The sequence below is a fragment of the Brassica rapa genome, unplaced genomic scaffold (genome assembly GCF_000309985.2).
Source record: "Brassica rapa cultivar Chiifu-401-42 unplaced genomic scaffold, CAAS_Brap_v3.01 Scaffold0611, whole genome shotgun sequence".
Classification (NCBI taxonomy): Eukaryota; Viridiplantae; Streptophyta; class Magnoliopsida; order Brassicales; family Brassicaceae; genus Brassica; species Brassica rapa.
The window spans coordinates 17,444-34,649 of record NW_022610551.1 but is presented as its reverse complement, the minus strand read 5'-3'; the positions used below and the strand labels follow the sequence as shown (position 1 = coordinate 34,649).

At 42.0% G+C, this 17,206-nt stretch overlaps 2 long non-coding RNA genes across 2 annotated transcripts; one reads left to right on the top strand and one right to left on the bottom strand.

Annotated features, from left to right (window-relative positions):
* The first annotated feature begins 1,631 nt into the window (after positions 1-1,631).
* Positions 1,632-3,015, top strand: LOC117130649. Its single transcript, XR_004453967.1, has 2 exons — positions 1,632-1,853; positions 1,939-3,015. It is a non-coding gene; the product is annotated as an uncharacterized LOC117130649 (long non-coding RNA).
* Positions 3,016-10,179: 7,164 nt separating this feature from the next.
* Positions 10,180-13,903, bottom strand: LOC117130650. Its single transcript, XR_004453968.1, has 2 exons — positions 12,450-13,903; positions 10,180-11,571 (listed from the first exon to the last, which is right to left on the bottom strand). It is a non-coding gene; the product is annotated as an uncharacterized LOC117130650 (long non-coding RNA).
* Positions 13,904-17,206: the final 3,303 nt, after the last annotated feature.

Here is a 17,206-nt window from a genome sequence, read left to right as displayed (position 1 = left end):
TATGAATGACAAACTCCTTTGGCCAGAGATAATGCTGCCAAGTCTGTAGAGCTCTCACCAATGCGTAGAGTTCTTTGTCATAAGTGGCCATAGTTGAGAGTTAGCTCCACTGAGTTTCTCACTGAAGTAAGCAATAGGTCTCTTTGAGAGAATAGACAGATTATGGTGTGTGAGTGTTGTTTAGAACAGAGAGTGGTCGGATTGAAAGAGAACAGAGTGAAGAGAGTAAGTGAGAATTAAAGAGACTGCAATGGAGAATAAGAGAGATTAAGTGAGATTTGAGAGAGTATGAGAGAGATTCTTGTAACCAGAGATTAGGGAGAGTATAAGAGACTTGAGAATGGTGAAGAAGAAAGGGGAAACTCCCCATTCAGCTTAATTTCGTAATGGTTACAATGGGGTGGCTTTATAGCCAATTACAAGTTGCAAGTGATTAAACAATTGTTAAAGTACAGATTTACTAAACTAATACTATTGTAGGGTTTCTGATGGAGCCAGGAGGATGCAGCCAAGGAGAATCTCGACCAGAGGGAGTAGAGAGTGACAGGAGAGAGATGGGCACAGTCTGGTTGGGTGAAAGTGACAGCAGGCTCATCTCCTTATGCACATGTGACTTTTATCTTAATTAATTCTCCAACTTGCCAGATCTCTCTCCAACGGTCTCACACTTAATTTAAACTTCAAATATGCTTCAGAAAGCTCAGCTGGACGAGTTTCCCACTTGCCTTGACTTCCAAGACACTCTAGGTTAGGTTTGGTTACTTGCAAGCCAAAACTGTACGGACAGATTCAAATCTGCTTGTTCCGGATTTGCTTGCTCTTGATGCTTGGTCTCTTCATCAACTCCAGCTTCTTACTTCTTCATTCCAACACTCCCCCTCAAGCTTGACCATAGGAGATCCTTGGACAAGCTTGGAACCTTGAAGAAGCTCCCTCATTAAAACCTTAGCAAGAAAACCCATTGGGACAAAACTTGCTAAGGGAAAAAGAGTGGAGTTTCCACAAAGCTTAGGGATTGGCCAGTGAGCCTAAGGAACTTCAGATTCATCATGGTGGAGTCCTTAGGCTCTGGATCGTGGCCTAATAGGTGTAGCAAGTATGAATCACCATAACTTGCTATCCTTGAGCACAAGTAGCAGGCTGGATCATTTGTGGCCGGTTTAGGGTCTCCCCCTCTCAGCTGGCTTCAAGCCACCTTAGGAAGGCAAGGAAACGACCAGACCATCTTCTCTGAACCCCCAGCAAAGTTACTTGTTCTTTAGAACTTGGCTTGACCTCTTCATGGACCATAGACCTGGTTTGGGTCTCCCCCTCTCAACTGACTTCTTTGGCCATCTTAGATAGGCTAGGACACGACCGGATCATCATCATCATCTTCAGTGAGGCTCAAGCTTATTTTGGTACCTGATACATCATTTCAAAAGTGCATCAGTTCTTAAGGAAATGCACTCATCACATCAAACTCAATAATAGTTTAAGTATAAGGACAATCATGAATGTATTTAGATGAGTTTAAGGTGCTTCCCTTTTATAAGAATGGTCAGGAGTGGACTCCAATTGAATCCCCACTTGGTAAGACACAGTCCGGATTATGGAAGCTCAATCACACACTTGGAACTGAGCTTCTTTGATCCGGTTGGTACTGAGTAATGCAAGAGTGAATCCACAACTTGCAAACTCCACTTTTGATCAGAGGTGAGGCAATGAACGACTTGGATTGGCGCCAGTTGCTTCACCGTCAAATCACCTTTGAGCTTCTTCTTATGACCTGAGCTTGTCTCCCCCTTTCTTCTGGCTTCTTGCCTCCATTTAGGAGTTGAGACAAAGCTTTTCTTTGTTCATGAGCTCAATAGGTACCTGATTCAATCATCCAAAAATTGCATGTATCAATTCTCAAGGGGCAAACCTATTCACTCATAAGAATAATAATGGTTTTAGGTACTTTTAGGTACTTCCCTTGCATCAGTTTGTTGAATGTTGGTGAGGATTACTAAGCACTTGAATCCTCCACGCCATTCCTTCTCTCAACCAGCCTTTGCATTGTTCTCTTGAAGTTTCAACATGTAGGGGGACTTTGCAACTCCATAATTTGCCACCATCATGTGATTGCTTAGCCAAGAATGTCCCTGATTGAATAATCCTTGCATCTGGCTGGTGAGAACAGTGAGGAGTGACAGCTTCTTCAGACTGATCACTTAAGTCCTCTTTTAATTCGCCAACCTCTTGCTGGTCTTCTATGAGGAAATGGGACACTGGATACAGTAAGCTTCATGGATCTTTTGGTAGCTCACTGATATTCCCCTCCTCAAGCTTGACTGAGTATAGTGACAAGCTTGAACGTGAGCTTCAATGAGTTTTGAACTGGGAGCACAACAATACCAACATCTGCGCTTAAGCCAACCAGTTCACCATCTTCCAGGAGCACAACAATACCAACATCTGCGCTTAAGCCAACTGGATCACCATTTGCCTTCAGCTCCAATGTCTTTGGACCACCAGTCTCCTCATGACTTAGGTGATGGCCTTCCTTGTGAGTCTCTTGAACCAGGAGCACAACAGCTCCTACGCCTGCGCTTAAGTCAACTGATTCCACTCACAAGGTATCTTTACATGGTCAGGACTAAACACCTTGATCCATGCCTCTGACCACCGGCCACTCTTGGCTTAGTGATGGCCTTTTCTCTTGAGTGCACCTCCTGTACATCCTCTTGGCATCAGGTAAGTCACTTCTGAGCAGTTTCTCCAATTCTCCAACATCCTTTCTATCTTCAGGGTAGGAAATGGGCAGACACATAGATAGGATTTGGGACTGGGCAATCTCCACGGTTCAGGAATATCCATCTTGGGAGGCTCTGAAAAACGTGGGCAATGCCTTCTTCTTTGTCTTAGTTTGATGATGGACAGAGATCACCTCTTGTGTACCTGAAACATCACTCAAACTCCAGCAAGAATCAGACCACACACACTAGGATCAGCCCTTGATAATTCACCAAGTCTGATCCCAATGTTTTAAGAGAAAGAAAATATGCAATGAACAGAATCTAAACAACTCATTCAGTTCAACTCCATGCATACTAACATCACTAACTGCCCAGGTATGATAACTCATCAATAACAAGGCAATTAGGCTCTTTTTATGAATTTTAAAGACAATAAACAGAGACTAAACAACTCATCTAATCATCTTGAACAATATATATATAATGCAATACAAGACCAGGAGACTCTCCTAGACCTTTATCAATGCAACAAGACAATGACAGTAGCTAAACAAATCGCCTAGCACAATACAAACAGAAACAATTAATCTAGGACAGGAACTAGACAATACCATGCTAGACAACTCCTAGAAATAATTTAAGAAACAGAGCAACACACACAATTTAAGTATCATGGGACAGAAACTAGGTTCAACAACTCTAGCAACTTGAACCTGTCCCAAGGATACCAAACACACCACTCAACACAACCAGACATAACTACTCAAGCTCTTATTAAAGGTAGGAGGTTAACTTACAAACAAGGAACCTGAGCTGGTTCCTTGAACCTCCAAGGCACACTGTTCACTTGAACTTGACAGATTTGGAGTTTGGGATCTCTACCCCACGCCATTTCCTTGTGTGTGCTTTCCCTTTAGACCACTCATGCTTAAGACCCCTCCTTTCTTCCTGATTACCAGGCGCCACCTTCTGGCACACAGTGAGAGACTCCACTTTGGGAAGAACTTGAAAAACACTTGTACAGACTTGGTTTGGAGCATTGCTTGCCAAACAGCTCCAAAACCTTCTTTCTCCAAGAGATCTCTTCAGGCTGAACAGGAGGAAGGGTGATAGACCTTGGGAAGTCTCTGGACACGCCATGTTTGTAGTCTTCTTCCTCTTGAAGAGATTGAACAGCTGGCTGGACAGAAACTCTCCAATGATTTGAAATAACAATGAGGGTGAGCCTATGCTTGAATTGTGGAAGCTTTGAGTTTCAGATACTAAAGACCTCCTTTATCTTGAGTTCTGGTGAGTCTCTTCCCTCCTGGAAAGGCTTTAGACCAGAGGATACAAGGATGAACAGAAACAGAGATTTTTGAAGAGAAGTATGAACTGTAATAGATTTGCGGAAGCTCTATGGATTCTCAGGAGCTTGGAGCTCTGATACCATGAGAGAATAGACAGATTATGGTGTGTGAGTGTTGTTTAGAACAGAGAGTGGTCGGATTGAAAGAGAACAGAGTGAAGAGAGTAAGTGAGAATTAAAGAGACTGCAATGGAGAATAAGAGAGATTAAGTGAGATTTAAGAGAGTATGAGAGAGATTCTTGTAACCAGAGATTAGGGAGAGTATAAGAGACTTGAGAATGGTGAAGAAGAAAGGGGAAACTCCCCCATTCAGCTTAATTTCGTAATGGTTACAATGGGGTGGCTTTATAGCCAAATTACAAGTTGCAAGTGATTAAACAATTGTTAAAGTACAGATTTACTAAACTAATACTATTGTAGGGTTTCTGATGGAGCCAGGAGGATGCAGCCAAGGAGAATCTCGACCAGAGGGAGTAGAGAGTGACAGGAGAGAGATGGGCACAGTCTGGTTGGGTGAAAGTGACAGCAGGCTCATCTCCTTATGCACATGTGACTTTTATCTTAATTAATTCTCCAACTTGCCAGATCTCTCTCCAACGGTCTCACACTTAATTTAAACTTCAAATATGCTTCAGAAAGCTCAGCTGGACGAGTTTCCCACTTGCCTTGACTTCCAAGACACTCTAGGTTAGGTTTGGTTACTTGCAAGCCAAAACTGTACGGACAGATTCAAATCTGCTTGTTCCGGATTTGCTTGCTCTTGATGCTTGGTCTCTTCATCAACTCCAGCTTCTTACTTCTTCATTCCAACACTCTTATCCTGCATCAAAACAGCACCAATTCCAATTCCTGAGGCATCACATTCTATTTCAAATGTTTTAGAAAAATCAGGAAGTATGAGAAGAGGTGATTGAGTAAGCTTCTCTTTAAGGAGTTGGAATGCGGCTTCTTGAACTTCTCCCCACTTGAATCCTACATCCTTCTTGATTATCTCAGTTAGGGGAGCTGCTAGAGTGCTGAAATCCTTCACAAAGCGCCTATAGAAACCTGCCAGACCATGAAAACTCCTTACTTCTCTCACTGTAGTTGGACTCGGCCACTCTTGTATTGCTTTGATCTTTTCCTGATCCACCTTTACACCATCTGCACTTACAACAAAACCTAGAAAGACCAAGTTATCTGTGCAAAAAGTGCACTTCTTTAGATTGGCATAAAGCTTTTCTTTTCTCAAAACATTCAAAACAGCCCTAAGATGTTCTATATGATCTTCTAAGCATTTGCTGTAAACTAATATATCATCAAAGTACACAACAACAAAGATGCCTATGAAAGACCTAAGAATATGATTCATCAGTCTCATGAATGTACTAGGCGCATTGGTTAATCCAAATGGCATAACTAACCATTCATACAAACCATGTTTAGTTTTAAATGCAGTTTTCCACTCATCTCCTTCTTTCATCCTAATTTGATGATATCCACTTTTCAAATCTATCTTAGAAAAGATGCAAGAACCATGCAATTCATCAAGCATATCATCTAATCTAGGAATAGGGTGGCGATACTTCACTGTTATGTTGTTGATTGCTCTACAATCAACACACATGCGCCAGCTCCCATCTTTCTTTGGCACAAGGAGCACTGGAACTGCACAAGGACTCAAACTCTCTCGGATATGACCCTTCTCCATCAGCTCCTCTACTTGTTTTTGCAGTTCTTTGGTTTCAACTGGATTGGTCCTGTATGCTGGTCGGTTGGGCAGTGTAGAACCAGATACAAAGTCTATTTGGTGCTCAATCCCACGCACTGGAGGCAATCCAATGGGGCTATCTTCTGGAAACACATCTGCATACTCCTGTAAAAGAGAAACTAGTTCACTCGGATGATCCGGTGTGTGATCAGTAACTGTTAGAAGAGTCTCTTTAAACATAAGCAAGATAATAGAATTTTGAGAGTAGAGAATTCTTTTGATATCTCCCTGTTTGGCATAGAGGCTGTGATGCTTGTTACGGTCAGGTTTGAGATCAATCTCTTTCTCTTTCTTTTTCTGAAGCTGGACTTGATCTTCATGAACCTCTTGAGGAGATAAAGGCACCAGCACAGTCTTCTTTCCCTTGAATTCGAATGAATGCTTGTTGGTGAAGCCATCATGATTCACACGTCTATCATACTGCCAGGGTCTTCCCAGAAGTATATGACTAGCTTCCATTGGCAACACATCACACAAGACTTCATCTTCATATCTACCAATGGCTATAGGAACCAGTACTTGATTAGAAACTCTCATCTCGCCCTCCTCATTGAGCCACTGCAGTCTGTAGGGTCTTGGGTGTTTCTGAACTTTCAAACCCAATTTCTTCACCATTGTCTCACTAGCTACATTGACACAACTTCCTCCATCAATAATGAGGCTGCACACCTTTCCCTGAACCATACACCTTGTGTAGAATAGATTCTCTCGCTGCTCAAGCTCTCCATTCTTGGCTTGCACGTTCAAGAGCCTTCTTGTCACCAACAATCTTCCTTTCACGGGTTCTACTTCACTTTCTTCTTCAGACTCCTCATGATCAGACCCAAACTTCTCTTCTTCTGATTCATACTCTCCATTCTCAAGAAGAATCATAACCTTTTTGTTGGTGCACTCATTAGCATAATGCCCACGCCCTTGACATTTGAAGCACTTAACATCTCTAGTTCTTGAACTAGTAACTTCAGCTTTGCCTTTGTCTTTGCTGTAGGTGCTGCTTGGCTTAGTCTCTTCTTTCTGCTGAGACTTGCTATCCTTTAGATAGGATGTTTTCTCCTCCTTAGAGTGGTGGAACTTAGAAGATCCATAGCTGCGTGAGTTACCCTTCCTCTTGAGCTGCTGCTCCACTAGAATAGCTTTGTGCAACATCTCTTCTATCTCCACATAGTGTTGCATCTCCACATTGTCTTGTATCTCACGGTTAAGCCCTCCAAGAAACCTTGCCATAGTAGCTTCTCTATCCTCCAAGATACTAGCGCGTAACATCAGCAACTCCATGTCTTGATAGTACTCTTCAACAGTTCGTGTTCCTTGGGTAAGTCTTCATAGCTTTTGATGTAGATCGCGGTGATAATGACTTGGAACAAACCGTTTGCGCATGAGTGACTTCATCTCGTGCCATGAATCAACCGGGTTCTCTTGGTTAAGCCGTCTAGTAGTTACAAGCTGATCCCACCAACTCAATGCATAATCATAGAATTCAGTTGCTGCTATCTTGATCCGTTGGGCATTGGAGTAGTGTTGGCAATTGAAGACAAGCTCGATCTTCTTTTCCCATTCCAAATAGGCATCTGGATCAACCTTGCCATGGAAGGATGGAATCTTAAGCTTAAGTCCAGAAAGCTTGTCTTTGCGTGACCCCCTTCCATCATGTTCACGCCTCGATCTTCCTCTGCTTAGTTCAGAAGAAGAACTACTGCGCTCAGTTCTATGGCGCGAGTAGTAGTTGTCGGTCTCTTGTGAACCCGCATGCTCTTGCCGTACTGGAGTAGGCCGGTTTCTTCTAGACTCATTGCTATGTCCCTGGCCAGTAGCTTGCCTCCACTCTTGTCTCATCTCCTCACGTAATTCCTTCATGCTAGCCTTGAGCATATCAGCCATTGTAGAGATCATAGTCTGATTCATTTGCTCGGTCATTTGCTCTCTCAGCATCTTGTTCTTCCTTACTAGCTCGGCTTCTTCTTCTGATTCTTTCCCCATTGGTACCTAGAATCAACAACAACACTCAACCAGTAAATAATTCCAATAAACTGATCGTAATCAGTAGATGATCAAGAGATTTTTAAACTGAAGTAAACTGGCGGTAAGGAAAACTTGATTAACAAGTAACAAGAATTCAAATCGACAATAAGTAAACCGCAATAGAAACGAGATCAGGGTAGGTTCGTTGATCAGATTTCGACGTTACACAAGTGGATCTAGTTGTTATAGATGATTTAAAACAGATCACACAATCAATCAGATTCAAACAAGAGATCAATACGAGAATATGAATAGATAACGATCGGATCTAAAAGCGCGAAACCTAGATCTATCAATTCAAAACTCTTAACAGTTTAATCGACACAAAATGATTAGATCACACAATCAAACAACCACGGATTACAGATCTATCAATGGATTTTACGAATCAAAGAACAGATCAGTTGAAACAAAACGGATCGATCTAAAACTTGATCAAGAAGGTGAACAGGTTAAATCGAAACAAAAGAGAAACGAGTACTTCCCTAACCAGAGATGCTCTGATACCACATAATACGTCCCTAGATTGCTTCTCTGGATAGTATGGGATAGATCCTTGCTAGAACGAATCAAAGACTCAAGCTCTACAAGGTTGTGGATCGATTGGTGACACAAGAGGCTGCGGAAAGGCTTCTTGATACTCCTAAGTGACTAGATCGGATATGACACACCGAGATAGACACTCTTGGGCTGTTGGATATTACACACCAACAAGAACACTCAATAACTCGCGAACAAGTAATAGAGAGAACAAAGAAAGGGTTTTGATAAAAGATAATTGTTATTCATGAGGGTTTCAAAGTACACTTATATAAGAGAAGTTGGAACAGACTCCAAGCTTCTCGAAAACTATCAAGAGAGTAAAGGCACACGGTTTCTCTTGGAAATAGAAACAAAAGACAAGTTTGAAAACAAAAACATGAAATGAAAGACATAATGTAACATAAGGTTGATCCGGGATAAGGTTGGATCGAGATCATCAACTAAGAGATTTGAGAAGCAAATCTATGGCCTCGTTAAAAACCTATCTTTGGAAAACCCATTGGGACAAAACCAAAGATAGGGAAAAAGAGCACGCAAAGATTGCTTGCTTAGTTGATGATCAGCTTGATGGTGAAGTAGCTTGAATGGTGATAAGTGTGTCTTGGTTGATCAAGCTTCTACCAAGACATTCCTCTTGCTTCCATGACATCTTAACCAATCCTCCAATAACTTGCGTGATCTTTCTTGATCTTGATCGAGTCATAGGTCCTTTAGGCAAGGCTAGGACATCTTCATCAGCCGGCTTATCTAGATCCTCATCATCTGCATTAGGTAGTTGGTCCATGATCACATCAAAAGGTGCATCAGTACCTATCAAAAACAAGAAAATGAATATCCTGCATCACACTTGATGCACACAATCTCACAATTCAATCATAATCATCTTAAGTATCTTTTCAAGCACAAGCAATGAGTAAGATGAATGAAAAAGATTGAAAAGAGTTTTAAAAGTCTAAGGGAACTTCCCTTGTGTTTTGTGAGTTTCCAAACTCTCTCAATGCACCATCTTCATGGCATCATCAACTTCTTGGAAAGGCAGAATGGATTCATCAGCTTCTCCTCAATCACCTCTCATTGAAGCCGCATTGATGGAGAGCCTTCTTCCTCACTCGCCAAGGCTGCTCTGAACAGCCTCTTGCCTAGACACGCCACTGACTTGGTCCGGTTGATGATCCTTGTAGAAGCCTTTGCAAAGACTTGTTACTGACCATGGATCATATGCATTAAGACTCCCCCTCAAGCTTAGAACCGAGACTAGAAGGAGCTAAGCTTGTGATGATCCTATGCATCTCCATGGTCTAATAACTATCATCTTTTATGATAGCTTTCTTCTTGTGAGTTTTCTCTCTTCCTTAACCAGGAATTAGGGTGTTTGAATCACCATAGAGAGTCTCACAAGACACATCTCTCATTGCATAATGACCCATGCTACACTTCCTGTAGACTAAGGACTAGATATGTCCAATGGTATTATGCAATGGCCAGCTCTCATTGCATAATCAATCACACTACACTTCCTGTAGATTATGGACTAACATGTCCAAGTGATGATATGCAATGGCACAAGACCTTTGTCTCTACATTCTTGGTTGATGGCGAGTTACATGTATTACTTCCCTTGTGTACCTAACACCACCACAACTCAATGCAAGATCAAATCATCCCATTGGGATCAAACCAAGATCATCCATCCTGTTTGATCACCAATGCCACAATAATATATGATACTTGAAACAAGCTAGACAATCAAGACAAGAATATGTAAAGACAATGTATGCTTTGCAAAGATACACTGATCTTTTTAGGTTCAATTCAGTTTGTTTTGTTTTTTTTTTTAAATGCAACAATAGATGAATGCATTAGGTTACACACTAACTATGAATGAAACAGATTCACTTCAAATGAACACAAGACTAGATGATACTTATGCAATCAAGGCAATAAGTTTGACTCAATTCATGCTTATGCTCACTAGTTCTATCACAGCCAATGATTCAAGTAGCTTAGACATACTTCTAAATGCTTGTAAGACATCACTGATGGATTTAACTATGGCATAGCAACAATCAGAACAGCCTAAGTCAAGACAAGTAGATTTATATCTCTAACAATGACTATGCAAGTTCTAGACACTATATTGACATCCTAGGTTATTATGATTATTAAGTTCTCTAAATTCAATGCAAGCTTTCATCAGTACATTTGCAATTTAGACTCATTTTTAAATGCATTACTACATGAATGCACAATCTTAAAGCATTAGCTATATGAATGCAACAGGTTCAATCCATGATTTATATTAAAGCTATGCACAACAGTTTCAATCAGAACCAATGATGCAAGCAACTTAGACAATTTCTAATTGATGCAAGACTTTCATTGATGGATTAAACATAGGCACTAGCACCAGATAACACTAGGATTGAACTTAGACAGTATGAGATATGCTTATGTATGCAAAATAACTTATCCATCATGATGCAAGTAGCAGAGACATTCTACTCAATTCTACAACACATTCATGATGATTCAAGCTTATGACAACACCCAAGATAATGCAATAAACAGACCATGAGATTCTGGGACTCTAGACATTACTTACTATCAATAAGATAATGCAGCAGCAAAACAATTTCAGTGCAATTAGCCTAGACACTCTACTAGAAGCTATCAACTCTTAATGGATTTAGGGAAAGCACATAGTATAGTCAGGAGATAAACCTATCAAGACATATTAAGATAGATGAGATTAGGTTTACTCCCTTGGTTAAGATGATGAGTAGTGGTTCTCAATGTTACCACTTGAATCCTTACTTCTTCTTCTTCTCTTATTGCAATCACCCTTCTGAATTCACCACCATGATGGAATGCTTGTGGATGCTTCAGCTGCTTCTTCAATCACCTCACAATAGAAGCCGCCTTGATAGAGTAGCCTTCTTCTTCACACAGCCAAGAGTGCCCTGTCTTAGTTTGAGCACCCTCTTGAATAGGCACGCCACTGCCTAGACCCAGTTGGCTTCTTCTTCAGTTACTTGCAATGGTAGTAGGAAGACCAGTAAGCTTCAAGTGGGTTTCACAACCATCTGCGCTTCACCCTTCTTGTAGTAATTCTCCATTGCACACACAATGGACACCATTCTTTCTCTTTAAACTCGGAGTTGATGATGAACTAGGAACACCTTTTGTGAACCTGAAACATCACTCAAACTCTAGCCAAGATAAGACACAATTGCATTGGGATCAATCCTTGACTTCATCAAGTTTGATCACCAATGTCTCAAGCTTTATAACATTAGATAGAATCAAGACAATGTCAAGTTCTTATCTATGCAAGCAACCATTCTCTAAATACTAAGCAAGACCTTATCAGATTCAAGTCAAAGTATTTAGGCAATTTTAATCACTCCTGAATATGCAACTTAGACTTTAATCTAAATGCAACAATACAAGGCAGCAACAAGGCAGTATGCATTAATCTTAATCAGTTTCTAACTCATGAAAGCAAGTATGATTAGATAATATAATCTATCACCTTAACAAGACAGTTTAATTTAGAGCTGACATTAAGCATTTAACCATTTTCCATAGTATTGATGTCAAATCTTGATTAATAAATTATCAAGTTTGATTCCCAATATCACAAGCAATGCAACAGATAGACACAAGACATTATCAAGTTCTATTCTTTGCAAGCTAACTCTCTAAGTACAAGCAAGATCCTAACAGATTCAAGACAAGTTACTTAGGCATTTTTAAAAGCTTCTTTACTCAGCAATTTAGACATGAATCTAATGCCTCAATGGAAGACAGCCACAAGACTATATGCAACAGCTTTCAATTCCGTTTCAATCCATGTATGCAAGCAGATTCAATTAATCACAACAAGCATCACTATGATTCGGAGCTAAGCATATTAACAATCTTAATCACCAAACCAGGCTCTTTAAGCATACTGAGACAGATTCTAAAAGTATTCATTTAGCAATCTTTAAACAATTCTCAGGTTTTCAATCACATCACAACCAGTCAATATACTCAAGCTTTATACAAGAGAAAGATGTTTCTTACAGCCAAGGAACTAGTGTTAGTTCCTTGAAACTCCATAGAACATGGCAAGACAGTGAGCTGTTGGTGTCGATTCCAACTTCTCCTTCTCCCATGGACCTTTCTCTTGAACTCTCCATGTCAAAGACCCCACCTTTCTTCATGTTGAGTTCGCCACATCAGTACCAGCTGAAAGCTATCACCTTTCTTCTTGGACAGTGGATAAGACCTAGCTTGGACATAGCTTTGAAGCTTGGTTGATGAGATCGCCTCATACACCATTGCTTCCAAGGTTCTTTCTTCTTCATGGGCTTCATGAGAGAGTGTAGGTCGGCCAGAGACAGCTTCTGGACACCATGGATGAGCACACCTTCTTCTTGAAGAGTAGAACAGCCGGCTGGACCATGGAGCTTCTTCTTGGCTTCAAGCGAGATGGAGGAGAGCTATGAGCTTCAGCAGAAGCAAGAACCAAGTTCTAATGAACCTGGCTCTGATACCATATGATTTTTAAAGAGATCTCTACTCTGGTTGTGTGTATGTGTGTATAAACTCCAATGGAGAAAGATGAGAGCTTAGTTCTAGGTGATTTAAGAACAGAGATGGGTGAGAGTGTTTAAGTGTTTAAGAGACTAAAGAGAATGAGATTAAGAGACTGAGTGACTAAGAGAATAAGTGTTTAGAGATTAGAGAAGGAGAGGGGAAATCCCCCATACTCACTTAATGTTTTCAATTGTTTACAAGAAGCTTAAATACATAAATGGAGGCTGAATTCATCAGATAACCTAAGCATGTGAAGTCAGCATAAAGGGGAGCGCCCATTTGAATTCTATGGACCAGAATCATCACATGCTTGGCCAATGGGAGTCTTTGGCGAGTCTGGCCTTTACAGGCTGTCATGAGCTGTCTTGTGGACTGAATACTTGGCTGTGATTGGTCTGTGTGAGCTGGAGAGAAAGGCACCTTCCTGGTTGCTTCCTAAGGCATCTTTGAATATACCAAATGGATCTTTCTCCCTTGGATAGTCTCACACGCCCTTCTCCTTGCCTTGTCTCCCAAGACATGATCAGACTTGGCTGTACGGATGTCATGACCGTACACCTTGTGCCCTAAGATTGCACATTCCTCAAATGTGCTCAAATGGTCTACCTGATAAGTTTTGGGTTGATCATGTCCGTACGGTCCGTACCATCCGTACGTCCGTCCGTACAGGCCGATCCCTATCTTTGCACCATCAACCATAATCTCCCAAACTCCTCCAATGTCTTGTATACACCTTCAAGACACTTCTTAGATCTTGTCTCTTCTTTGCATCAGCTTCTAATAACTTCTGAAGCTTGATTGAACTCTTCTGGACATCTTCTAGAGCTTGCCCTATTATTGTACAAGCTCCATCTTCTCTTCAGTTCAACATGCAAGTCCCAAAGGATCATCACTGGCGCATGGTGGAGAGACTTCTCTTGTACCTGAATGGGACGTCAAGCCTTGGAGTGTGGATGGGATGCAACAAGAGCACTGAAGTGGTGGGATACTGTGATGCGGATTGGGCTGGAGATAGAGCAGACAGGAGATCAACCACCGGCTATTGTACATTCATTGGAGGCAACTTGGTGACTTGGAAGAGTAAGAAGCAGAAGGTGGTGTCTTGTTCAAGCGCTGAAGCTGAGTATAGAGCAATGCTGAAGCTTACCAATGAGTTGGTATGGATCAAAGGAATCTTGAAACACTTGGAGATAGAGCAGGGAACTCCAATGACTATGCATTGTGATAATCAAGCGGCTATACACATTGCAACAAACTCAGTCTTCCATGAGAGAACCAAACACATTGAAGTTGATTGTCACAAGGTGAGGCAGATGATTGTCTTGGGAGTGATCTTGCCATGCTACACAAGGAGTGAGGATCAACTTGCGGATGTGTTCACCAAGGCCGCAAGACAAAAGACTATGGAGTCCATTCATACCAGATTGGGGCTCATAGATCTTTCCCCAAGGAGCTGATCCCCTTTGCCATGAGGTCTTCACTCTTTTTCCCTCATCAAGGTTTTGTCCCAATGGGTTTTCCTTGGTGAGGTTTTTAATGAGGAAGATCTCATGGTGGTTCCAAGCTTAACTAAGTCACTAAGTTAAGCTTGAGGGGGAGTGTTAAAATGAGTTGTTCAGTATATGGGGAGATGGCTTAAGGAGTTGAGGATGTGAGAATGTGGAGGCAAAGGGAAGGAAGGTTAGGGATCGACCAGGCCGTACAAGAGGCCGTACCGGCCGTACCGTCCGTACTGTCCGGGTCGATCCATAACTCGACCAAGTGGGAAGTTACCCGGGTGAAAGGGTTAAACGGCCAAAGGGGTTTTACCTTAGAAGATATGACCGTTTGGATGGATAGAGTGGCGGCGGCTTATCCTGACAGTCTGGCACAGGCTGTAAAGGCAAAAGGAGTCTCACCAAAAGATGCCATAAGCGTGTGATCCTCCCCATTGGTTTACATTTGAATAAAGCAACCTTATCCTTGACCTCACATGCTTAGTGCTTCTGAATACCCTAATGTCTCTCTCTATATATTGTAAACTCTGTCTTGATTAATGATTAACACGAGTTCATCATATTCTCTCTCTAGTTCATCATGTTTCTCTTCTACATCTCATAAATCATCTCATCTCACTTTAATCTTTCTCTAAATCTCTCAATACCTGTTCAACTCTCTAAAATCATAATTTGAAAGTGGGATAGCTTCTTCATCCTAACTCCTATGAGATTTATTCAGCTTCCTGGTGATTCTCCACTACTTTATGTTTCGAAATCAAGCTTCTTACATCGCGAGTCATCCTGGTTTGATTAGAATGACAAAGAAGCTGTCATATTCCCAAACAGGAAAACTGGGATCACCTGATTTGAAAGTGGGATAGCTTCTTCATCTTAACTCCTATGAGATTTATTCGACTTCCTGGTGATTCTCCACTACTTTATGTATCAAAATCAATCTTCTTACATCGCGATTCATCCTGGTTTGATTAGAATGACAAAGAAGCTGTCATATTCCCAAACAGGAAAACTGGGATCACCTGATTTGAAAGTGTTGAGTTGAGTTGATTATATTGGTATGGAGAGAAGAGGAGGTGAAGAGGAAAAGAGATGGAGAAGCTTGGGGAGTTTTGGTATGAATGGTACGGACGGCCGTACAAGGCCGTACATGGCCGTACCGTTCGTACCAAAGGCCTCGACCAAAACTTACCCAACTCGACCAAGTGAAACGGTAACAAGGAAATGTTACCTTGGGGGCTTAAGGAGAAGGGATCAGACCGTTGAGTGGATAAGGGAAGAGCGTGCCAGGCTGGAACAGGCTGTAAAGAGGCAAAGCGTGTGAGCCTTATCATCCAATCATCCGGAAAGCAACCTTGACTCTACATGCTTCAATAGTGCTCATTTCGCCTCTTGTAAACCCTTGTGCTTTCCATATAAATATGTAACCTCACTCATTAATAAGATTATGCAGTTTGAGTCTCTCTAATCTCTTAGACACTATGGTTCTCTCTTAGACTCTAAACGGCTCTATCTAGTCTCTTAATCTTTCACAAACTTCTCTTAATCTCTTCTTAAACACTCTCTCTATTCTGATTACTCTAAGGATCTCTTAATCTCATATGGTATCAGAGCCAGGTTCATTTGAATCTGGGGTTTGATCTTTAGAGAGTTACAAGCTAACGGCTTTGAAGCTACACGCGAGTAGTCTTGAAGGTGTTGAAGCTGTGATACGTTCTAGTTGAAGCTGTGCTACGTTCTGTGGGTTTGCGTGATTCTAGACTCAAGGTTGGTGTGTACGAGATCCAAGATTCAAGTTTTCAAGTCAAGCAAAGATGGAACATGGGATGAACATGAGGATGAAGGTAGCGGTTACTTTCAAAGGTAGCAACTACCTTGTGTGGTCTCGGATGGTGAAGACTGCGGTGGGAAGTAAGGGTTTGTGGGGGCACATCACAACAGGGGAGGCTCCGAAACTCATTACTCAGGGAGGAGATCAAGAAGAGGTCTCCAATGAAGCGGCTGTGGAGAAATGGCAACAAGAAGACATGCTGGTGATGACGGTTCTACACGCATCCTTGGACCCAGCTATCTTGGATGCCTACAGCTACTGTGAATCAGCCAAGGAGCTGTGGGACACGCTGAAGAAGGTGTATGGGAACACTTCCAACCTCAGCCGTGTGTTTGAAGTGAAGCTAGCGATCAACCGTCTTGCACAAGAGGACATGGAGTTCACTAAGCACTTGGGGAGGTTCAGGTCCTTATGGTCAGAGTTGGAGATGCTGAGGCCGAGCACAACTGATCCAGATCAGTTGAATGAGAGGCGCGAGCAAGACAAGGTCTTTGGGCTGCTTCTCACACTGAACCCGGCCTACACTCAACTCATCCAGCACATGCTAAGGTCAGACAAGCTTCCGGACCTTGAGGAGGTGTGTGCGCAAATCCAAAGGGAGCAGGGATCTATGGGGCTGTTTGGAGGAAAGGGGGAGCTCTCTCTTGCCAATCAAGCAGCTCATGAGGACTCAACCGAGACTCCACAGGCAAACAAGGCATCTCACGGGAAGTACGAGGACAGGAAGTTCAATGGCAACTGTGATCATTGCAAGAAGCATGGTCATAAGAAGAGCCAATGCTGGATACTCCACCCACACCTCAAGCCGGCCAAGTTCATGAAGGAGCGTGAGGGAAGGGCAAATGTGACTGAAGGTTCAAGTGGAGCTGGCACCAGCAAGGCGAGTGAAGCGGATGGGCTTGGAGGCAATGATGGGA